Source organism: Schistocerca serialis, chromosome 2, assembly GCF_023864345.2.
Source record: "Schistocerca serialis cubense isolate TAMUIC-IGC-003099 chromosome 2, iqSchSeri2.2, whole genome shotgun sequence".
NCBI lineage: Eukaryota > Metazoa > Arthropoda > Insecta > Orthoptera > Acrididae > Schistocerca > Schistocerca serialis.
This window is the reverse complement of record NC_064639.1, coordinates 472,568,954-472,593,747: the sequence shown is the minus strand read 5'-3', so window position 1 is coordinate 472,593,747 and position 24,794 is coordinate 472,568,954. Positions and strand designations below refer to the sequence as shown.

Here is a 24,794-nt window from a genome sequence, read left to right as displayed (position 1 = left end):
GCAGATGAAATTCAAGAAAGGATCGGAATAATGGTTTCTTCGTGTATCTGTTTAATGGCGTCATTAGCAATTCAAGCGTCGAAAATTCTTTGGATAACGGAGGAGATCGTTTACATTTTTAATGCCTAATGCGCCACTGACTACGGCGCGAAAGGAAGAATGTAGATTTCACAGGTTTAAACTTGCGCGAAATTTCGCCGGAATTTATAAACAAGCTATTCAACGGTAAAGCTTTGTTTATTAAAGCACTTAACGGAAATTGCCGCATTTAAGGACTGGAATTAGCGGCGGCTACCAGCGGAGGCTGTCCGCGTATCGCCATTACTATTCATTTACGGGCAGGCAGGCGGCGGCGCCGTGGGTGGGGGTAGGGTTCGGGGTAGGGTTTGGGTTTGGGGTTGCCGCAGCATTTTGGCTGCAGCCTGCTGCCTGCTCCGCTAATCGCATTAGTCAGGCCGTTCCGCGGCCAGATAAGCGCCTGCGGATACTTCTCGCCCGCGGCGCTAAGCGGGTTGCAGAGACTTCAGGCGCCTCCGCTAATTAGGGTGCCCGATACGGTCCGTCGCGGAAGAAACAGATTGCGTGGCCGAGTCTGCGACGGGATGGCGACTAATCGCTAGCGATCGGAACTTCTGTGCGAGTTCCTGACCTACAATTTCACAGATAAATTCGCACTCGTAACAAAATTTATCTGGGCGTTGTAGCTCAGTGGAAGGTCGATTGTATTTACATTACATTGCGTAAGTCGTATTCCATTGATTGAATGGAGAGTGTTCTCTGAAATGTGGAATGAAGCCAAAAACATCGATTTTATTTAAGGGTAATAAATTGAGACTTAACACTATAAAATACTGTTGTTTTACCACAGCAATGACAATTTAAATCAACATACAAAGTAAGAGTTTCTGTGAAGAAGCTCTACAGTTACGTACAGGGAGTTGTGCAACATAAAGTTTTTCATTTCCGCCTGAATCTTAACCGTATTACTAACAAGAGGTATCGTGTAGAACTGTGAGCTCATGTATCTGACTAGTTTTTGGATTATAGTTAACTTCTTGAAGCTAGCTTTTGGTCCTATTTATTGCTGGTACACTTGTCTATTTCTTGACAAAATAAGAACTTTCGTCATAGGAAAGGAACATACACTGACTGAAAGAAATCGCAATTAATTTAGGGTGATGAAATTTTGGGTATACATTTGTATACGTAAAAAATGTAAATGATTATCATTCCCAGAACACAGGTTGACATAAGTGCGAGATAAGACACTGCAAATGTGAGATGCTGGTACATTAATAGCTTACCATTGCAAATATGAAATTCTGGTACATTAATAACCGTTGTAACCGCCACAATGTTGAACGTAAGTATGCAAATGTGCTTGCATTGTGTCGTACAGGTGCCGGATGTCAGTTTGTGGGACGGAGTTCAATGCCTGTCGCACTTGGTCGGTCAGTACAGGGACGATTAATGCAGTTTGTGGGTGACGCTGGATTTGTACAGATCTGGTGATCCGGCAGGCCAAGGCAACATATCGACAGTCTGTAGAGCACATTGCGTTAAAACAACGTTACATTGGGCGAGCGTTATGCTGTTGGAAAACACCTCCTCGAATGCTGTCCATGAATGGCAGCATATCTGTCGAATCACTAGAATGACGTACGGTCTTACAGAGTGTGTGGGATACCAACGAGAGTGCTCCTGCTGTCATAAAAAAACCGCACTCCAGACCATAGCTCCGGGTGTAGGTCCAATGTGTCTAGCACGCAGACAGGTTGGTTACATGCTCTGAACTGACCTCCTTCTAACCAACACTGGCACGTTGGCAGATTCAGTTTTCATCATAAAACGCAGCAGACATCCACGCTGCCCTCCAGTGAGCTCTCGCTCGACACCACTGAAGCCGCAAATGGCAGTGGTTTGCGGTCAGTGTAATGCACGCCACAGGGTGTCTGTCTCAGAGCTGTCCTTGAAGTAACCGATTTTTAACAGTTCGTTGTGTCACTGTGGTGCAAACTGCAGATGCAATACGATGACCTTCCCTCTCGGTAGCGTGACGTGGCGACCGTACACTCTTGCAACCACCGCTGCCAGCAATCATGTGCAGTGGCTATATTTCTGCCAAGTCTTTCCGCGGGATCGCCTCGTTAAAACTCAATAAGGCGTTGATAATGGCGTCTTTGTCACCTTAAAGGCATGCTTGACTAACTGCAACTCACCACCTCCAATCTCAAAGGTAACTTACGCTCACGACCGTTACAGAATGTATTTAAAAGAAACCTGACATGTATCCTCATAGCGGGGTTACTAGCGCCACTCTTACGCGACAGGTGCGAAATGCAAGTAGACGTCATCTTTCAGATGTACAAACGTGCATACCAACTGTCATTTATGTCGCAAAACTCATTTTGTTTGTTGCTATTTGTTTCCGTCAGTGCATACATACTGGGTGGTCAGGAACAGTCTGGTAAGCTTGTAGAGGTGTTGCATGGTTGGTTGTGCTAATAAATAATTAATAAGAACAAAACAGATACGATGCAGCATTTCCAATTTAATTGACATTAACGTTAGTCAATCATGTCGTGGCGCGCAAATTCAAGCACTTGGACACGCTAAAATGCGGTTATGTACAGGCATCTGGTTGTGTGAGCTACCACTTCTTCAAATGCTCATTACCAGTTAAAATAAGCCTTTTTATGATGTCGTTAATTTAAGATAGGTGCACAACGTTGACGTTTGTTTGGTACAAGGAAGCCAAATGAAGAATACGTTTGGCAACACTGTCCCTGGGAGGCTGCTTGAAATTCTGCACAGAACGGCCTGTTCGGCTAACTTAAGTGCTAGTTAAATCGGAAACGGTGCAAAGTATAGAATTTCTTTTCTTAACAATTACTTCTTAGCAGAACCTACTCTGCAACTTCGTTATAAGCTTTTCAGACTGTTTCTGACCACCAAGCATCTGTGTAGGAAGTTTATTTTAACTTGGAAGAACTACATATCTCAAAGAACACGCATCATATTAAAAATGTTCCAGATGAGAATTTGATATTTTCGTAATATTTCCAAAAGGTGTATCTGTCTGTGCTAAATCTGGTGTAATAGATAGACGACGTAGTGACTTGTACGTTGTTACACTTATAGCTGCTGGAGGCCATTAATGGCAATCCAAGACAGGAAATCAGAGACACATGGCAGAGAGCAGGCGAAAGTGGTAGTGTTTAGTTTATTGGGGCTAAATGGTAGCACTAGATCCCTGCAAATAGTACACGTTCTGGGCAGCTATCCCAGGAGAGAAGTTTCACTTCAGTGAATTAACTGGCAACTCATCCACCGCCTAGACACTGTTGTAAAACGTCTCAGTAGAAGATGGTCAGGAAATGGCACGTCTCAGCAGGGGCAGCAGGCTCCTGAGAACTACAGCGTCAGTGGCATAGACAGGTTAGAGTGCTGCTGCAGCAGTCCCCACTCACAGGGCTGAGGGTGGGGCCGAGTGATGTAAAACACTGTTTATGCTGACCATAATATGGGTGGCAGTGACGTTAATCTATCACAATTGGAGTTTGATAATGTCATGTCCGGAAGCATCTGTACCTACCGTCTTGGAGAAGAGAGGAAATGTAAACATAGTTGGCCAGGGGCGCCCTGGAGGTGCAAAGTGACTCATAAGAGTATCCAAACCTTGTTAGGTGTTGGTGGATTGGTGGGTCGACTATAGGGACGAGGATTCTTTAAAATCCCATGTTTTTGTATTGAGAGAGAGTTCTGAGTTAGATGGTTGGGGCGTTCATTCCGTGTCGCTTGTTGCGAACATTGGTAAGCTCCGCCATGTCTGTTTTTCACACTTGGAGTGCTGCTCTCAAGTTTGTACTTAACACGCTGTTAGTTCTCTCTACTTCTGTTTTAGCATTCACCCCTGTGGGTTCAAAGACTGATTTCTATTGTAGAGCCAGTTGACTCCAATGGCCAGCCTAAGTGGCCGAGCGGTTCTAGGAGCTTCAGTCTGGAACCGCGCGACCGCGTGGATGTGTGTGATGTCCTTAGGTTAGTTAGGTTTAAGTAGTTCTAAGTTCTAGGGGACTAATGACCTCAGAAGTTAAGTCCCATAGTGCTCAGAGCCATGTGAACCATTTTTGCCTCCAATGTTTTTTCTAATGTTAAGAATTAACCTTCAGTGTAGTAGTTAGTCTGATCGCTAATAAATAGTATTAATCAAACTCCTGAATACCTTGAGTCTCCCGCTGCATGCATCCTGTTGGGGCCGGCCGCGGTGGTCTCGCGGTTCTAGGCGCGCAGTCCGGAACCGCGCGACTGCTACGGTCGCAGGTTCGAATCCTGCCTCGGGCATGGATGTGTGTGATGTCCTTAGGTTAGTTAGGTTTAAGTAGTTCTAAGTTCTAGGGGACTGATGACCTCAGATGTTAAGTCTCATAGTGCTCAGAGCCATTTGAACCATTTGAACCATCCTGTTGGGTCCCAAAATCTGTGCTTGAGAGTAGGTGCCCTGTGAGAGTGTTCGCCACTCATCGACTCATGGAACTGCGTTCACTGGAAATTTGTCTTTCTGCATTTGATCCTCACCACTCAGAAATAGCAAACTGACTTCAAACTCCCTGTCTTCCCTTTGCCCTATAGGCAAACATTTCCTGATGCCAGGTGTGGGGCATTTCCTTAACGATTTTTGAAACAAATAGGGGCTTTGCACATACTCAGCCCAAAGTCATGACTGGGTTAGTGGTTTTGACACTCGCGCTCCAGTGAGGACAGACGGAGCGCAAAGAGTAAAAGGAACATGCAGAGGTAAGGAGATCGATTCCTGATGAGGGAAGAAGCGACCAGGACAGCCCTGTCTACACGACTTCATGACAATTCGGGGTTTGCGGGAACCGCCGGGAGACCACATGACAGAGCTGGGAGTATAGTGCAGGGACAACAACCGGGGCTGCGACACACGGCGACAGTGCGTACTAGTGGCAGAGGGCACGTGGGGCCTTTGTGAGATTCAGTGGCAGGCCAGCAAGGAGATGGCAGGTGGCAGCAGGCAACGGCCCGGCACAGCACAGCTGAGGGCAACGCGACATCACGGACTTCGTGTGGCCACATTCCGGTTGGCTCTGATCGACTCGTCTCAGCTCAGCTCAGCTCAGCTCAGCTCACCACAGCACCCCGCTTTCACCAGTAATGCTGTGTCATCTCACCTGTGCACTTGATATCAGCAGACAGAAGTAAGTCATGGCCTCATCTAACAATGCAGTTGCCAATGGTGGAGCAGTAGTACCTAACATTAGTATCAGTGATGCTCTTAAACTCATTCCTCAGGGTTTCGAAGGTACCAAATCTCGATTAAATATATTAATAATGTAGAATACATTACGGGAAGCAGACAATTCAATATTGTTAAAATTCGTGAAAACTCATATTCAGGGTCGTGAATGAAGTAAAATGCTTGTGTGTGAATTATCTTCCACGTGGAAAGAGCCGAGCGGTTCTAGGCACTGCAGTCTGTAATCGCGCGACTGCTCCGGTCGCAGGTTCGAATCCTGCCTCGGGCATGGATGTGTGTGATGTCCGTAGGTTAGATAGGTTTACGTAGTTCTAAGTTCTAGGGGACTGATAACCTCAGAAGTTAAGTCCCATAGTGCGCAGAGCCATTTCGAACGTGGAAAGAAAAAGAAATATTTTGTTGGAAAATTACACATGTAAGCAGGCTTTGGCTTACTATGCCTGTAAAATGTTTTCTATTAGGCAATAAAAGGGAAAATAGATCGCAGACTGTGCCAGCAAAGTACATTCACTTGAACAGCAGTTTCATGAAGCTTCCAATAGTGCAATGCCAGCATCATAACTGGCGGGATCTTTGTCATTAGAATGAAAATTGAGAAGGGCAGTATGCATTCACAGCATCTATGACGAGTACATAAACAATTGTGCATGTAAGAGGCTGTTAAAGTAGCATTGATGTAAGGGTCAGCACATATGTCCACCAAGAAAAAAGGATTTGGTGATAGGTCGTCAGGAAAGATGGGAAGGTCATCCTTAAGTGTTCTTCATGTGGGCATCTAGGGCATACATCTAATGATTGCAGAAATAATGTTAAGAGTAAAACATGTGGCAAATCAGGGCATGTAACTTGAGACTGCCGACTTGAGAAGAGTATTCGCAAATTAGCGTTGGCTCAAGCGAGTTCAGAGTTAGAGGCGCCAATGACAGTGCGGTGCAAAAGCTGAAATTATTAGATCATAGAGGTCCTTATAAGAACCCGAATCCAATTGTGTCTTTCGTATGTTAAAGGCCAGGTCACATGGCTAGAGAGTGTGCTGCTATGCAGGATATTCTGTGAAAAATAAGAAGAGGGGAAACAAAATAAAAGTATAAGATTTCAGTCACCTTACACTGAATTGGAAAAAGTATTTGAAGTCGACTGTGAAAGTAAAACTGAGTTTGTAGAAATGAATTGCCCACAGAGCACAGAAGGTCCATTAAAATTGCTTCTAGATAATGTAGCACAAATTAGCTTGTTCAATATGATATGCGAACCCAGGTCGGGTATAGACCTAAAGAAAATATAAAGATTAAAGGTATGACAAATACGGTCATACATACATAGGGGACGGCAGTTTTAGATCTTGGAATAGATCAGGAAGTAAGACTGAAACCTAAATTTTATATGGTATAAGGGGAATTGGATATTCACGACGCTGGTTTAATTTTTAGAGACTTCTTTACGAAGCGTAGTGCAGTAACTGATTATGCCAAGGAAACCCTGTGGATTCGGAGTAGGCTCATTAAACTGTTTATAGAGACTGAAGCGCAGTGTGAAAGTACACAGGGGCGGGGGCTTAGAAAGCCACAAAGAGATATGGAAACTGCATCGTGTGAATGCAGTGGAGTTCAAAGTTCTCCGAGCTGTTGAGAGGGGCCCGTAAACAACAGTCCACCAAAGAAATAGCGAACTAAAAAAAGTGCCGGTAGACAGACGTGTTACCGATGAGAAACAGACACTACAGAGCGTAAGGAAGGCTAATTGGCTAAAACAAAGTTGAATACTTGTGAGGTGGGGATTTTCAGGATCAAGGTTCTAGACACTAGCCTAAGAGAAGGCACTGTCAAGAAACAAAAGCTTGCAGAAAGGCGTGTTCTTACCAGACGTGCTGGTGAGGGCACGAAAAAGCTCTTGCTTAATTACAATGTTAAATACACGAGAAGTAGCGTTTCTATGGAGATTCCCCGCATTGAGGTAGAAGTAGTCCCGCCATTTAACCCAAGTCTGAAGCAGACTGCGCCGAGGATAGTGAAGGTCCCGAGTGAGGAAAAATCAAGGATCAGTTTATTAGAAGAAAACTTGTGGGTAGTTCACTTAAATGCCGCAGAAAAACCATCCATAATCGACGTGTGTTTTGCATATAATTATATCATTTTCCAGGGGATCATTTGACATACACATACACAATTTGGCATAAAATAAAACAGACCCCGAAGCAGAGGCATGAGTAGTTTGCTCTCGTCCTTACAGAAAACCAGTTGCTCAAACAGAACCGTTACAAAAAGAAGTATATCAGATGTTCGATGATGATATGATAGTACCTTCAACAAGCGCCTCTGATTTCTCTCTTACTCTTGATTCTCAAAAAGATGGATGTGTCTGGTAAAAGGAAATGATTACACAAAACTAAATGGCATTACTGTCAACACAGTCTTCCCACTTCCAGGTATAGATAAATATTCGGACGGAATGTGTAAAGCAAAATATTTTTCAACACTTGATTTGGCTATCAGGTGTTACTAGATGTAACAGGTTTTAATACACCATACGTCCATTATACATACAAAAGTATGCCAATAGGACATTGTTCTCCACCCTCAACATTCCAAAAATTAACGATTTCGGTTCTAATAGCTTGACACGGTGAAAGCATATTTATTTCAGTTATTATCGGTTTTCTGTATTGATCTTACTTCAATTTAATTAAAGAGAATTGTGCACCAGATATGTTTATTTATTTAGACGACACCGTAATTTTTGCCCATCGCTGGAAGAGCACAGTACCATATTGGGCGAGGCTTTCGAGAGGCTAAGGCAACATAATTTGGAGTTGCAGGCAGATTAATGTGAATTTTTAAGGAAGGAGGTCACATGCATGAAAAATATCTTAACCGAAGACGGGTTAAAATCAGACCCAAAAATACTGAAAGCATCAGAGGATTACCCCAGCCCAGTACAAAGAAAGCATTAAAAAGTTTCCTCGGATTAGCCGGGTACTACAGAAGCCTCCTAAGTGAGATTAGTAGAGTGGCAGAACCACTGAATGAGTTGTTAAAAAAAGGTGTTATGTATGAACGAGATGTCAAGCAAGAAGAAGTGTTCCAAGAACTAAAACAAAAGCTACTCAATATCCCTATATTACAGCACTCAGATTTTTCCAAAAAGTTTATAATCACTAGTGACGTGAGCCAGGACGCTATTGGCTCAGTTCTTCTCCAATGTTGGTTCAAATGGCTCTGAGCACTATGGGACTTATGAGGTCATGAGTCCCCTAGAACCTAGAACTACTTAAACCTAACTAACCTAAGGACATCACACACATCCATGCCCGAGGCACGATTCGAACCTGCGACCGTAGCAGTAGCACGGTTCTGGACTAAGGGCCTAGCACCGCTCTGCCACAGTGGCCGGCTAACTGAGTGAGAGTTATTGGCAGTAGTTTAGGTGACCAGACATTTGAGACCATAAGGTTTTGGTCACAGCTCATAAACCATTGCAATGGGTTGAAGATATTAGCGATGCGTCCTCACGCTTTGTGAAGTTCAGATGAAATTAGAGGATTATGAAATTGTTTACAAGAAAGGCAAGAACAACTGTATAGAGGATGCATTGTCGAGGATAAGGGAAGTACAGTCTGCTGCCGAAACGGGGGCAATTATAGTCGAGGAAGACGAAAAGCAGGAGGTAACTGCTGAAGAAAAGTCGGAAATTTTGTGGTAGTCCCATGACGCAACCGTAGTTGGTCATAAAGGGAACGTAAGAAGTCCCGATCGAATCAGGAAATACCGAAGGTGGTCCAGTATGAAGAAGGATATCGAAGACTACATTAGAAAATGAGCTAGTTATCAAAAAAACAAAATAATACAAAAGAAGACAAAAATGCCGTTGGTTATAACACCAACACCAGAAGGAGCACTTGATAGGTGTGATATGGATATTGTCGGTCCACTGGTGGCAACAGACAGACATAATAGATATATACTAACATTCCAGAATATTCTAAATTGCAGCGAAACCGATAGAAAAGCAGGACGCAGATACAGTAGCTGGTGTCCCAGTGCAAAGAATAATTCTGAGATTTGGGATAACCTCAGTAATACCCAGTGACAACGGTCACAATTTTTTGAGCGACACACTAAAGGGAGTGCGCAGATTATTAAGGGTTGGTAGGGTACAGATATCCTGTTACCATCCCCAATCGAGCGGAGCATTGAAACTATAATAGAATTACTGAGAGCCACGAATTATACGCATGAGATATTTTTGGGTAGAGGATGTAACATATTGGGTATATTGCAGGAAGACCCTGCAAGGTTTACTTATAATTATGATAATTATATTCTCGAATTAAAAGTGAGAAGTGGCACGCCACTATTTCACTTTAACTACATTGTTGGCCAGATTAACATTTGTATTTTAGGTCATGATGTCGTTATTCCCCAGTACTGCATTTGCTGTTTATGGTTTAAGGCTTTTGTACATGGAGAAATTGCGGGAAAAATACTATTATAACTGTATTTGTAACATGCAGATAAACTTTTACCTGAGTGGCCATAGTGGAGGTGGACAGAGAAGAGGGAGAGAGAAGAAATGGGGGGGGGGGGGGGGCACAAATGCTGAGTGCAGCGCCCTGGCTGTGTGAGTGCTTCTGGGAAGCTACGCTCAGTAGAATGAAATTTCCATTCTGCAGCGGATTATGCGCTGACATGAAACTTTCTGGTAGTTGAAAACTGTGTGTCAGTCCGAGACTTGAACTTGGGACCTTTGCCTTTCGTGGGCAAGTGCTCTACCATCTGAGCTACCCAAGCATGACTCAGGCACCGTCCTCACAGTTTTACTTCTGCCAGTACCTCGTCTCCTAGCTTCCAAACTTTACAGAAGCTCTCCTGGGAACCCTGCAGAACTAGCACTTCTGAAATAATGGATATTGCGGAGACATGGCTTAGCCACAGCCTAGGGGATGTATCCGGAATGATATTTTCACTCTGCAGCGGATTGTGCGCTGATATGAAACTTCCTGACAGATTAAAACTGTGTGCCGGACCGAGACTCAAACTCGAAACCTTTGCCTTTTGCAGGCAAGTGCTCTACCATCTGAGCTACCCAAGCATGACTCACGCTCCGTCCTCACAGCTTTACAAAGCCATGTCTCCGCAATATCCTTTATTTCAGGAGTGCTAGGTCTGCACGGTTCGCAGGAGAGCTTCTGTAAAGTTTGGAAGGTAGGAGACGAGGTACTGGCAGAAATAAAGCTGTGAGGACGGGGCGTGAGTCGTGCTTGGGTAGCTCAGTTGGTAGAGCACTTGCCCGCGAAAGGCAAATGTCCCGGGTTCGAGTCTCGGTCCGGCACACAGTTTTAATCTACCAGAAAGTTTCAGCGCTCAGTAGATTTACTTGCCGAGGGCCTCCTGACTGACGATCTCTCCTACTTCCACTTAGGGTCAGACAGAGGGGTGCCAGTTCAAAAATTTTTACTTGGGCCAAGCGGCAGTCCGTTGTGAAGACGGCCAGATGGCTGAAATTGGGTTGACAAAGCCATTGAAGAGAGAGGGCTGTAAATTGAGCTTTTGTGCAAACAGTGGGAAGGTCATAACACTACATGCAGTCTCATGTTAGAAGGTGAGACCATACGGGCAGAGTGGATAAACATATACCAGGTGTAAAAATATGAAACCGGAATTTTGTTGCAATAATTACACGTCTGTTGTTTGAAACTGATAAACAGTATTTTATTAAAAATAATCTCCATTGTTATTTACACATTTCTCCCACCTCTCCGACAGGCTATGAAAGCCATTCCAAAAAGTCATTCTTCTTTTGTACCAAACCCTGGAATCGGGCGATTGCTACGGTCGCAGGTTCGAATCCTGCCTCGGGCATGGATGTGTGTGACGTCCTTAGGTTAGTTAGGTTTAAGTAGTTCTAAGTTCTAGGGGACTGATGACCTCAGAAGTTAAGTCCCATAGTGCTCAGAGCCATTTGAATCATTTGTACCAAACCAGTCAACGAGCTATTTTCGTACATTTTCATTGAAGCGTTGTTCAGCGGGAGCAGTGTTGCAAAAGGATGATAATCGGACGGAGCCCAGTGTGGAGAATAACCGCATGCCCTAGTATTTCCCAACTGAACGTCTCGATTGTTTCCCTGACCCATTTTGCTGTGTGGTGGGGCGTTACCTTGGAGCAATATGACTTCGTGTTGCCTTTTTCCATATTACGGTGGTTTTTCACGTAATGATCGATTTACATCGATTATACTCTGTAGGTAGCGATCATTGTTAACCGTTTCACCAGTTTTCAACAGCTTATAACACATGGGTACCCGTGGTCTAGGGGTAGCCGGCACGGTAGCTCAGCGTGTTCGGTCAGAGGGCTAGGTGCCATCTGTAATAAAAAAACTGAGTTAATGGATCAAAAACGAACTGAAACGGGTGTCTTTCGACATCCTCCCAGAGCAGATACAACGAACAAAAACGAACAAAATGAGATTTAAAAAAAGGGGGGGGTAGCGTCTTTGATTCATAATCAAAACGTCTTCGGTCCCGGGTTCGATCCCCGCCACTGCCTAAATTTTGATAAATAATCAGCATTGGCGGCCGAAGACCTCCGGCATAAGAAGTCAGCCTCATTCTGCCAACGGCCTTGTCAAAGAGGGCGGAGGAGCGGATAGAGGTTCAGGGCACTCTCTTGTCCTAGGGGTGGGAAATTGCCCCTAAAGGCGGAAGAATCAGCAATGATCAACGACATGAGGATGCAGAAGGCAATGGAAACCACTGCATTAAAGACACGTAACGTGTATCCACAGGACATGTGGCCTGTAATTGAAGAAGTGTCATGATGATCTCTCCATTGGCAAAATATTCCGGAATAGTCCCCGATTCGGATCTCCGGGAGGGGGGAGGTTACCATGAGAAAAAGATTGAATAATCTACGAAAGGATAACGTTTTACGAGTCGGGGCGTGGAATGTCAGAAGCTTGAACGTGGTAGGGAAACTAGAAAACCTGAAAAGGGAAATGCAAAGGCACAATCTAGATATAGTAGGGGTCAGTGAAGTGAAGTGGAAGGAAGACAAGGATTTCTGGTCAGATGAGTATCGGGTAATATCAAAAGCAGCAGAAAATGGTATAACAGGTGTAGGATTCGTTATGAATAGGAAGGTAGGGCAGAGGGTGTGTTACTGTGAACAGTTCAGTGACCGGGTTATTCTGATCAGAATCGACAGCAGACCAACTCCGACAACGATAGTTCAGGTATACATGCCGACGTCGCAAGCTGAAGATGAACAGATAGAGAAAGTGTATGAGGATATTGAAAGAGTTATGCAGTATGTAAAGGGGGACGAAAATCTAATAGTCATGGGCGACTGGAATGCAGTTGTAAGCAAAGGAGTAGAAGAAAAGGTTACAGGAGAATATGGGCTTGGGACAAGGAATGAAAGAGGAGAAAGACTAATTGAGTTCTGTAACAAGTTTCAGCTAGTAATAGCGAATACCCTGTTCAAGAATCACAAGAGGAGGAGGTATACTTGGAAAAGGCCGGGAGATACGAGAAGATTTCAATTAGATTACATCATGGTCAGACAGAGATTCCGAAATCAGATACTGGATTGTAAGGCGTACCCAGGAGCAGATATAGACTCAGATCACAATATAGTAGTGAAGAAGAGTAGGCTGAAGTTCAAGACATTAGTCAGGAAGAATCAATAAGCAAAGAAGTGGGATACGGAAGTACTAAGGAATGACGAGATACGTTTGAAGTTCTCTAACGCTATAGATACAGCAATAAGTAATAGCGCAGTAGGCAGTACAGTTGAAGAGGAATGGACATCTGTAAAAAGGGGCATCACAAAAGTTGGGAAGGAAAACATAGGTACAAAGAAGGTAGCTGCGAAGAAACCATGGGTAACAGAAGAAATACTTCAGTTGATTGATGAAAGGAGGAAGTACAAACATGTTCCGGGAAAATCAGGAATACAGAAATACAAGCCGCTGAGGAATGAAATAAATAGGAAGGGCAGGGAAGCTAAGACGAAATGGCTGCAGGAAAAATGTGAAGACGCCGAAATAGGTATGACCGTCGGAAGGACAGACTCAGCATACAGGAAAGTCAAAACAACCTTTGGTGACACTAAAAGCAACGGTGGTAACATTAAGAGTGCAACGGGAATTCCACTGTTAAATGCAGAGGAGAGAGCAGATAGGTGGAAAGAATACATTGAAAGCCTCTATGAGGGTGAAGATATGTCTGATGTGATAGAAGAAGAAACAGGAGTCGATTTAGAAGAGATAGGGGATCCAGTATTAGAATCGGAATTTAAAAGAGCTTTAGAGGACTTACGGTCAAATAAGGCAGAAGGGATAGATAACATTCCATCAGAATTTCTAAAATCATTGGAGGAAGTGGCAACAAAACGACTATTCACGTTGGTGTGTAGAATATATGAGTCTGGCGATATACCATCTGACTTTCGGAAAAGCATCATCCACACAATTCCGAAGACGGCAAGAGCTGGCAAGTGCGAGAATTATCGCACAATCAGCTTAACAGCTCCTGCATCGAAGCTGCTTACAAGAATAATATACAGAAGAATGGAAAAGAAAATTGAGAATGCGCTAGGTGACGATCAGTTTGGCTTTAGGAAAAGTAAAGGGACGACAGAGGCAATTCTGACGTTACGGCTAATAACGGAAGCAAGGCTAAAGAAAAATCAAGACACTTTCATAGGATTTGTCGACCTGGAAAAAGCGTTCGACAATATAAAATGGTGCAAGCTGTTCGAGATTCTGAAAAAAGTAGGGGTAAGTTATAGGGAGAGACGGGTCATATACAATATGTACAACAACCAAGAGGGAATAATAAGAGTGGACGATCAAGAACGAAGTGCTCGTGTTAAGAAGGGTGTAAGACAAGGCTGTAGCCTTTCGCCCCTACTCTTCAATCTGTACATCGAGGAAGCAATGGTGGAAATAAAAGAAAGGTTCAGGAATGGAATTAAAATACAAGGTGAACGGATATCAATGATACGATTCGCTGATAACATTGCTATCCTGAGTGAAAGTGAAGAAGAATTAAATGATCTGCTGAACGGAATGAACAGTCTAATGAGTACACAGTATGGTTTGAAAGTAAATCGGAGAGAGACGAAGGTAATGAGAAGTAGTAGAAATGAGAACAGCGAGAAACTTAACATCAGGATTGATGGTCACGAAGTCAAGGAAGTTAAGGAATTCTGCTACCTAGGCAGTAAAATAACCAATGACGGACGGAGCAAGGAGGACATCAAAAGCAGACTCGCTATGGCAAAAAAGGCATTTCTGCCCAAGAGAAGTCTACTAATATCAAATAATGGCCGTTATTTGATGAAGAAATTTCTGAGGATGTACGTCTGGAGTACAGCATTGTACGGTAGTGAAACATGGACTGTGGGAAAACCAGAACAGAAGAGAATCGAAGCATTTGAGATGTGGTGCTATAGACGAATGTTGAAAATTAGGTAGATTGATAAGGTAAGGAATGAGGAGGTTCTACGCAGAATCGGAGAGGAAAGGAATATGTGGAAAACACTGATAAAGATAAGGGACAGGATGATAGGACATCTGCTAAGACATGAGGAATGACTTCCATGGTACTAGAGGGAGCTGTAGAGGGCAGAAACTGTAGAGGAAGACAGAGATTGGAATACGTCAAGCAAATAATTGAGGACGTAGGTTGCAAGTGCTACTCTGAGATGAAGAGGTTAGCACAGAAAAGGAATTCGTGGCGGGCCGCATCAAACCAGTCAGTAGACTGATGATCAAAAAAAAAAGAAAAGCCTTGAAAGACCTCTCGCGGGGAACCAGTGTACCAATGACATTTTTGTCGCACACGAAAGTTGGAGAAAGGATGGTATAACCAATACGCTGGACGCAGCTAATATGTCTGAGCCTGTGGCTAAAGACTGTCGTTTCTATACTATTTATTCATGTGACTTTGCCAACTTAAACTTCTCGTTTGATTATTATTTAACGATGCTCTCCAGATTTTGGTGTGACAGCTGTTAGGAATCTAGCATTTACATAGCTACAGTAGGGCTGACGCAGTAAGTGCTTGGTACGTTATTCGTAGACCGTCATTTAATTCACGTGAAAAGCGTGAAAAGACTACTTGGGCGGCACTGGTTCTCTCTTCTACGTCTTCGCTGAAATTGCACCGCTGGGAGAGAATATTTCAAACGAGGGAGAACTGATCTATCTGTTCCAAAAGTTTACCAAAGGTACTGATGTCATCGTTTGGGAAATTAGATACAGGAGCAGTTGGGGGGGGGGGGGCTTTTAGTTTCCTAGATGTTCACAGCCAGGACCAGTCACTCAGTAGCGTTTTGAAAACAAATGACCGTTTATTTAAGCATTCGAAGTTCAAGACCTGCAGAAGGATTGCCGTTCGCATACTGCGCCTGTCTAGCTCGGATGACGTCGGTTAATCTTTTAGACTGTAGTCTGGCGTGATTAAGAAGTCCCATACGATATCAGGATCTATTTTCCAAGGATTTCTTGCTTGCAGAACATTCTTGAGACGACAAGGACGTTCAGTACAGAGCAAAGTGCGCTCTCTTGTTTTATCATTTTTACCCCATCTGATGAAAAGTGTTCGGACACCCTATGCAATGTGGAACTGACCACTAGACGTCACGTGAGGCAGAACCGCCGATGTAGTAGTAGGTGGGGAACATTGCTTTGTCTATAGAGAGGTGGTAATAGCAGAATGCTTCTGTCAGTAGAACTCAAGTGACTTCGAACGTGGGCCAATCACTGGCTGTCACGCGAATAAAAATTCCAATAGGGATCTTCCAACACTGCTGCAGCTGCCCACATCGGTTGTTGGTGATGTGACTGTGAAGTGAAGACGTAAAGCAACAACCACCGTTAAAGGAACAGCAGGCATACCTCATGGAGTGTAAATGTCGATCAATGTGTTGGTTGGTTGTAAAAAATCACCCGAAATCGGCGAAGGAATAACTCGTGAGTTCCAAAGACTTACCATGTGTTCAGCTAGCGTAACGACCGTGCGTGGGCAGTTAAAAAGTAAAATCTTTCTAAAGCCAAGATCGCATAAAAATTTCCTTATTTACAAACAACCGGTTTCGACAAACTATGCTGTCATCTTCAGGTCTTCAAAGATTTTTGTTACTAAATGTACTAATTTTGAGTTGGATTTCCCACCAAGTTATCACGTAGATAGACTGTAGCACTTTATATAAAGGTTTAAAATAAGTAAAACAATTCAAATCAAAAAGCAGTCTGTGAACATGGCCACGGCATATGGACCCTATTAATGCCCACTGATAAGTGTCAGGTTACTTTTGAGTAAATAGTGTATGACTCTAACATATCGTATAGATGCAGTATTTGACTAACCACACCACCACCCAGAATCTATTATTTTCAGGGAAAAGACAAGGGAAGGAAAGCAGGTCAAAATATGGCTTGGCTGGCAATGGATCGTAATATTCTATTTAAGTATTACGTCATTGTACATGTAATTGAGGAAGTACCCCTGTTGGTTCAGAGTGCTGTTCCGTATTACTTCTTCGTCTGCACAATTTCATTACTCTGTGCATTTCACGGATACCCTTCAGCAAAGTTAATTTAGTAATGGTGCCAGAGCACAGGCGGCGACGTCTGAAACCCAGAGAGGAAAAAAAAGAAGCACCACCGGTTTTTAGCGACGCTGAGAGCAGTTATTCTGTTCGGAGGAAAAGGGCGGGCAGAAAAAAAAAGTATCTTTTTGAGTGGAATGGGAGTCGGTGCCCTCACGACCTGGCTTTATTGGCCGTCGGACCTCTGACAGCGCCTCCGAGCCCTGCGCGTGGTAGAGTGTACGCACATGCGTATGTGTGTGTGTGTGTGTGTGTGTGTGCGTGCGTACCAGGGCCGCGTGGTTTACATTAATGAGTAGCGCTGCGGACGTTTACTCGGTCCGCCCGAACGGACGGTCGCTTCTATTCAGCGCTCTGTATCTTTACACAGTGCTCCTCGGGCAGGCGCCGTGTGTGTGTCATTGTGTGTGTGTATGTGTGTGTGTGTGTGTGTGTGTGTGTGTGTCGCCGCACGGGCCACTGAACACAGTGCCTGCAGCGCCTGTGAGGGAGAAAACTGCGGTAGCACCAGAGCCGGCGCCACAGGCGGTGGCGTTGCTGGCTGGCGTTGGTTTATTGCAGAGTGGCGGGCGGCGCGGCGGCCGTCTGATCCCGGCAGTGCGGGATGCGGGCGCGGGGGCGCGCTTTCCAGACCTTGTTTGCTCCCGTCTGGTCCGCACCGGGCGGCGCCGCTGCACAGTAAATACACGAGCTGGAGCCGGGCCACCGAGGAAAGGCGGTGCTGTGTCCTCCTCGTCTCTGTACCGCGACACACACACACACACACACACACACACACACACGCACACGCACATAAAACGCTGACCTATTTTCGTAGCGCCGGCTCAGACACATCTACATCCGTGCATCGCCGGCCAGCTTACGGTGTGTGACAGAGGGTACTGTCGCTCCCCCCACCCTTTCGTGTTCCAGCCGCGAACGGGGCCCAGGTAGCTTTGCTGTTGCTAAGCCTCCACGTAAGCTCGAATTTGTTTAACGTGCGTCACGAGGACGTCCGGGACGCGTGTAACCACTGCACGATTAACTGAGGGCGACTTAACACCGCTTCAGTTCGCTAAATAACAAGAATCCACTTGTTATACAAACTGCATTCAGACTATTCCAACTGCTGAGTGAGATTTATGGAACAGTGGAAGTAACCTCTGACGTCAAGAAAAGTATAAGAATTTCAGTTCTAAATAAGGCGATTGCCGCAGGTGTAAATGCTCAAATGGTTCAAGTGGCTCTGAGTACTATGGGACTTAACATCTGAAGTCATCAGTCGCCTAGACTTAGAACTACTTAAACCTAACTAACCTAAGGACATCACACACATCCATGGCCGAGGCAAGATTGCCAGCCTGTGTAGCCGAGCGGTTCTAGGCGCTTCAGTCTGGAACCGCAGGACCGCTACGGTCGCAGGTTCGAAATCTGCCTCAGGCATGGATGTGTGTGATGTCCTTAGGTTAGTTAGGTTTAAGTAGTTCTAAGTTCTAGGGGATTGATGACCTCAGATGTTAAGTACCATAGTACTCAGAGCCATTTTGAACCGAGGCAGGATTCGAACCCGCGACCGCAGCAGCAGCAGTGCTGTTCCGGACTGAAGGGCCTAGAACCACTCGTCCACAGCGGCCGGCTGTGTAAATGCTACCGAACCAATGTGTCAAGTCGTAACTTTCCTATACCTAAATCTGCGCACACGTAAGCTACCATAAGATGCATGCCGAGGGTACCCTGTTCTTTCATTAATCATTTTATTGATAAGGGAAATAAAGGGGTGGGTGAAAACTGTAGAAAAACGGCGGGGAATGCTTGGATGAACAGGAAAGTACAGATGGTAGCCAAGCCTCAGGTTGCGCTACTGTATTTCGCCGTAAACGGCACCTCTGCCATATCCTCAACACGTTCCAAGTGGCAGTCGTGAACAGAACAGTGTTCTGTGGAGTTGTGAGTGCATTAAGTCGGAGCTCAGTCGATTCGGATTAAAGATGTGTGTAAGACAGGGATGTAGTCTTTCATCTCTACTGTTCAATCTGTACATCGATGAAGCAATGATGGAAATAAAAGAAAAGTTCAGGAGTGGGATTAAAATTCAAGGTGAAAGGATGTCAATGATACTAGTCGCTGATGGCAATGCCACACTTAGAGAAAGTGAAGAATTACAGGATCTGCTGAATGAAACGAACAGCCTAATGAGTACAGAATATGGACTGAGAGTAAATCGAAGAAAGACGAAAGTAATGAGAAGTAGCAGAAATGAGAACAGCGAGAAAGTGACCGTCAGCATTGATGGTCGTGAAGTAGATGAAGTTAATGAATTCTGGTATATAGGCAACAAATTAACCCATGGCGGATGGAGCAAAGAGGACATCAAAAGCATGCTAGCACTGTCAAAAAGGCATTTCTGGCCATGAACAGTCTTCTAGCATCAAAAACACTCTGTCTACAGGCCGCAAGTGGCCCATCGGGACCATCTGACCGCCGTGTCATCCTCAGAAGAGGATGCGGATGGGAGGGTCGTGGTGTCAGCACACCGCTCTCCCGGTCGTTATGATGGTATTCTTGACCGAAGCCTCTACTATTCGGTCGAGTAGCTCCTCAATTGGTATCACGAGGCTAAGTGCACCCCCAAAATGGCAACAGCGCATGGCGGCCTGGATGGTCACCCATCCAAGTTCCGACCACGCCCGACAGCGCTTAACTTCGGTGATCTCACAGGAACCGGTGCAGCCACTGAGGCAAGGCCATTGCCATTCCTAGTATCAAACATAGGTCTCAATTTGGGAGAAGAAATTTCAAGAATGTATGTTTGGAGCATAGCATTGTACGGTAGTGAAACATGGACTCTGGGAAAACCGGAACAGAAGGGAAGTGAAGCATTTGAGATGTGGTGTCACAGACGAATGTTGAAAATTAGGTATACTTTTAGAATAAGGAATGAGAAGATTCTGCGCAGATTCAATGACTGTGGGACACATGCAGCAAATAATTGAGGACGTAGGTTAGAAGTGCTGCTCTGAGATGAAGAAGCTGGCAAAGGAGAGTAATTCGGAACGGGCCTCATCGAAACAGTCATATGACTGATGACTCAAAAAAAAAAGTCTGTTGTAATGCGGGTAGAACATTGCTGATCGTGACGATACCAAGGTAGCCCATGTGTGCAGAACTGAATGTCGTACACGTGAATCCTGACAACATCAAACCAATACGAAGAGAGCTCTGCAAGCACGGAACTGCAAGACGAGCTGGAATTCCAGAACCGCTCATCACTGATATAAATGCCCGTAACAGGAACTCCTGGCGGCGAAACGGGAGTATGGAGAAATGAAAGAATGCCGTTTGGTCGGATGAGGCCTGTTTCACGCTATTTCGAATATCTGGTAATCTCCCAAAAATGAAACATCGCGGGGGTTCGTTAATGATATGGACAGCCATGGACCCGCTGGTTACTCTGTGAAGTCGTATTACAGCCAAAGATGATGTGACCATTTTGGCTGATCAGGTCCACCCCATGGTACAAAGTGTGTTCCACAATGTTTACGCTGCGTTCCAAAACTATAGGACCATATTCACAAAGCTCGCACCGTCGAGGACTGGTTTTACTATCATTTCTCTCCTGGCAATATCAATCACCAGGTCTCAGTAAAATCGAACCTTGTGGTCTACTTTGGAGTGGAGGGTACGCGATCGCTATATGTCTCACTCATTGTTAGCTGAACTTGTCATATTTTGACGGAAATCACTCAGATGGCTCTGAACACTATGGGACTTAACATCTTAGGTCATCAGTCCTCTAGAACTTAGAACTACTTAAACCTAACCAACCTAAGGACATCACACACACACATGCCACATGCCCGAGGCAGGATTCGAACCTGCGACCGTAGCGGTCACGCGTTTCCAGACCGAAGCGTCTAGAACCGCACGGCCACACCGGCCGGCTATTTTGAAGGAAGAGGGGCATAATATTTCCTTGAAATCCATGGAGAACCCGAAATTTTTCATTCCGTGATGAATGGAAGCTGTTTGGAATGGCAATAATTTTTCTACACCATGTTAGGAATGGTAATGTCTTGTGGTTTTGGTGTTTCAATATTTTTTCTCTCCTGTATGAACCCCCGAGCATTGTAAATATTTCGCGAATCAAACCGTCTAGAGGGCTTAAAATTTTCACTATTTATTAGACCGTTTTGGCTATTGCTATAATCAGATATCTATGTCGGTCTTGAATACCTTTCCTAATCGGGGTGTCAACTAAACGAATGCGCATAGTTTTTGAATATTGATATTGAACCTCGTTTTGCAAGTAGTAAGCTGTTTGATATCTGATGATGTCAGTAGCCGAAACAGTGTGATAAATAAAGGTATCTTATTAAGCGATCTATACGGTTTTATTTTAAAACTATAGCAGTTGTTCCCTTTTCTGTTCCGCTCTCAAATGGAGCAAGAAAAAACGATTATCTGTGCAGTACCTTAAAAGATCTGCTTCCTCTACCTTGCACGAGATGTATTTTGGTGGACGCAGTATTGTTCTGCATAATATCGCAATAGTCGCCCCTCAAAACTTTATCAATAGTGTTTCGCGAAAAGTAAATCTCTGTGTTGATCGCGCCTATTGCTAATATATCTAGCATACACCTCTGAACTGTTTCCATGTTTTTCTTTAATCCGACCTGGTAGAAAGGTGAGCAGAAGGATCTACTCAAGAATAGATAGTACAAGTGTTTTGCACCTGTTCTCCTTTACAGATCTAAACTTCAGTTCTCCCCATAAACGGGAGTTGACCATTCTTCTTCTCTACAATCCACTTTAAGTGCTCGATCCATCTCACGTTGCTTTGCAGATCCGTGACTGTGTCAAGCAGCAAACCGCCATTCCTTGACCTGATGACTCACTTCTATTCAACTCTTTCATCTGCTTTCCTGCGTCAGAGATATCCATTTCTGCGTCCTCTATGAGGGAGGTTGTGCGGCGATTGAACGATGGTACGTCTGTACAGGGCTCCTGCGAGACCCAAGATTTCATGACAGAGTTTTCACCTCACACAATATATTCTGTCAAGTTTGTTTTGAGGTTTTGCTGATGGGGTATGTCGAAAATGAGTCAATAAAGTTTTTACAACAAAAGAAGTCTCGTTATTTTGCAGTCTGAGTTCGAAAACCTCCAATTTTACCAGAAGGCTGCTTGTGTGCAATATATTTATTTTGTAATAATTTACATCTTCAAATTTATTGGTATCGAGCCTAGGACCGTTGCCTTTCGCTGGCAGGTGCTCTACTGTCTGAGCTATTCGAACGCGACTGGCGCTCGCTCTCGTATCAGCACGCACACCGCTGCAGAGTGAATATTCATTCTGGTATCAGTCCCCAAGGCTGTCCAGGCTAGTTCAAAATGGTTCAAATGGCTTTGAGTATTATTGGACTCAACAGCTGAGGTCATCAGTCCCCTAGAAGTTAGAACTACTTAAACCTAACCAACCTAAGGACATCACACACATCCATGCCCGAGGCAGGATTCGACCCTGCGACCGTAGCTGTCACGTGGTTCCAGACTGAAGCGCCTAGAACCGCTCAGCCACACCGGCCGGCCAGGACTGCTAGTACTGCAAGTTCCGCAGAAGTATTTCTGTAAAATTTGGAAGGTAGGAGATGGTGAACTGGCGGAAGTGAAGCAGCGAGAACGAGTCGTGAGTCGTGATTGGGTAGCTCAATCGGTGAGCACTTGCCCATAAAAGGCAAAAGCCTGGTTCCGAGTCTCGGTCCAGTATACAATTTTAATCGGCCAAGAAAGTTTCAAGATAACAATCCTTTCCCGTTCGCTGTACTTACCAGACGTAGATCCTTGTGACTGCTTCCTCTTCCCCAAGACATTAAATAAGGTGAAGGGTAGAAGAATGGATGCAGTGGGGGACATCAGGAGACATTTGAAAAGAAGCTTGATGGTTGAGACGGCCTATTCGCTCCCAAGGGGAATTAATCTGAAAGAGGAGACCAGTATCTGGGTATGGTGTTATATTTTTAATTAATACATTCAGAGAACTTCTGGATACCGTTTCGTATATCTATTTCTTCATGCCACATTACAGTATGAGGGGATGATACTCCGTGAAACACTGCCACTTTCCTACGCGGGTGTCGTAATTGCGAATGACGCCCGCGTTGAACGACTGTTGGTAAAACTCTGTATACTTGCTTATTCCGGGCTTGTTGCCACGGAATGGTAGTTCTACAACTGTCCAGTACTGAGGAAACTGCATAATTCTTTATTTTGTCCATCTCAGTTGCACTGATATAAAATTCAGCTGTAGTGGTTACCAGTTTTGGGCTGACACAGACATTTTCAGACCATATTGTACGAATAATTACTGTAAATAGCAAGGTGCATGGTTTGAAAATGGGCGTGTCTGTACGAAACCGGTAACCAATACAGCTCAGTTTTATATCAGTACAACTGAGACGGATGAAATAAAAAATTATTCAATTTCCTCAAATCTCTGTATAAGCTCCATTTCTCTAATTTTGCTTAACACGTGGTATAATTATGAGAAAGCAATATATTTCGTGACGCTTCTATGAAAGCACATTCTTGAAATTTTAACGGTAAACCATATGGTGTTGCCTCTAGCAGCGTCTGCCGCTGGAAAGCGATGAGCATCTCCTTGACATTTTATCTCTTACGAAAGGGTCTGCTACTCTTGCTTGGATCTTCTCTGTTTCCTCTATAAAACCCACGTCGTAGGGTTCCCAGAAGGAGAAGCCATATTTAACTGATGTGATGTAATGGTTTTAGGGCACTAAATGGCGAGGTCATCAGCGACCTTGCACATGATAATTAGTGATGAGTGTGGTGAAAACCAGTTAAAGAATAATACATTGTAGAACAATTCCTTGTCAACAGACACGGATTTAAAATACAACACTGTCATTGCTCTAAAAATCAGATTGAACGCAGCAGAATAACCAGGTAAAATCAGGGATAAAATACTACTACAGACAAATTTAAAAAGGGGCCGTATTACTCGGGCTGGATGGTTCCTTAGAAATATTTTGTAACAAAACCACTCTGCGATACACTAAAATGGCACAGCCAGTATTTTAGGAAGGAGTCCTGACGCCATGCAAAACCTTAAACACGGACCACCCTCACGCTGTGATTAGTTAAAATAGGGGGAGGTCCAGCGGGACACCAAGACCTGCCCTCAGGTCGTTATATAAAACACATTCAGGTAAAATGTGTAGCACCGACGGTTGTGCTCCACACTGTTGATACACTAGTGGTGCTCGCGATGTAAGAGAATTCCATGTGTGTGAACGGGCAACGTTCCACTCTGCGCCTCAAAAGTGTTACTTCAGCTCGTTGTGGTCGGAAACAGATAATCCAAAGTCAGTTTGATTTTCACAGTCCATAGCTTATTACTTGCCGTTTACAGCCATTGAGTCTGCCACTAGCAGGTGGCTGTCGGGGCCGTGTATGTCCTACCAGCCTACAGTGGGGCTGAACGGCGAGCAAGAGGTGGAAAGGAACAAGCCACCTTTGCAGCTACATCAGAGAGTTCATTTGACCGGATCCCTATGAGTCTTGTACAGTGATGTGTGCGACTTCGTACACAACGGTAAGGAGAGGTGGGCCACCTGCTAGTTGCGCAGCAAGTGTCGTCGTAGGAAAGTTGGACAGGAGCAGAAAGGCTTAGCGAACAGGTAAATACAGTAAACAGAAGATCTGCTTAACTTGTATTTCTCCGAGTGTAAGGAGACTCAAATAATGTAGCAAGAATTGGGAATCCAGCTGATACAACAGCAACAAGGAAGAGGCTCCCTGAGCTAAAGCTTGAATGGCGGCGTTGGAGCCGCGACTAGGTAGCGTCTTCACAGCATTACGTAGCCAGCAGGCGACTCTCACGAATGGGCTGAGTGACTGCC

General features: G+C 44.5%; 1 pseudogene; it reads right to left on the bottom strand.

Moving 5' to 3' along the window:
* Positions 1-19,509: 19,509 nt before the first annotated feature.
* Positions 19,510-19,627, bottom strand: LOC126459232 (5S ribosomal RNA; annotated as a pseudogene).
* Positions 19,628-24,794: the final 5,167 nt, after the last annotated feature.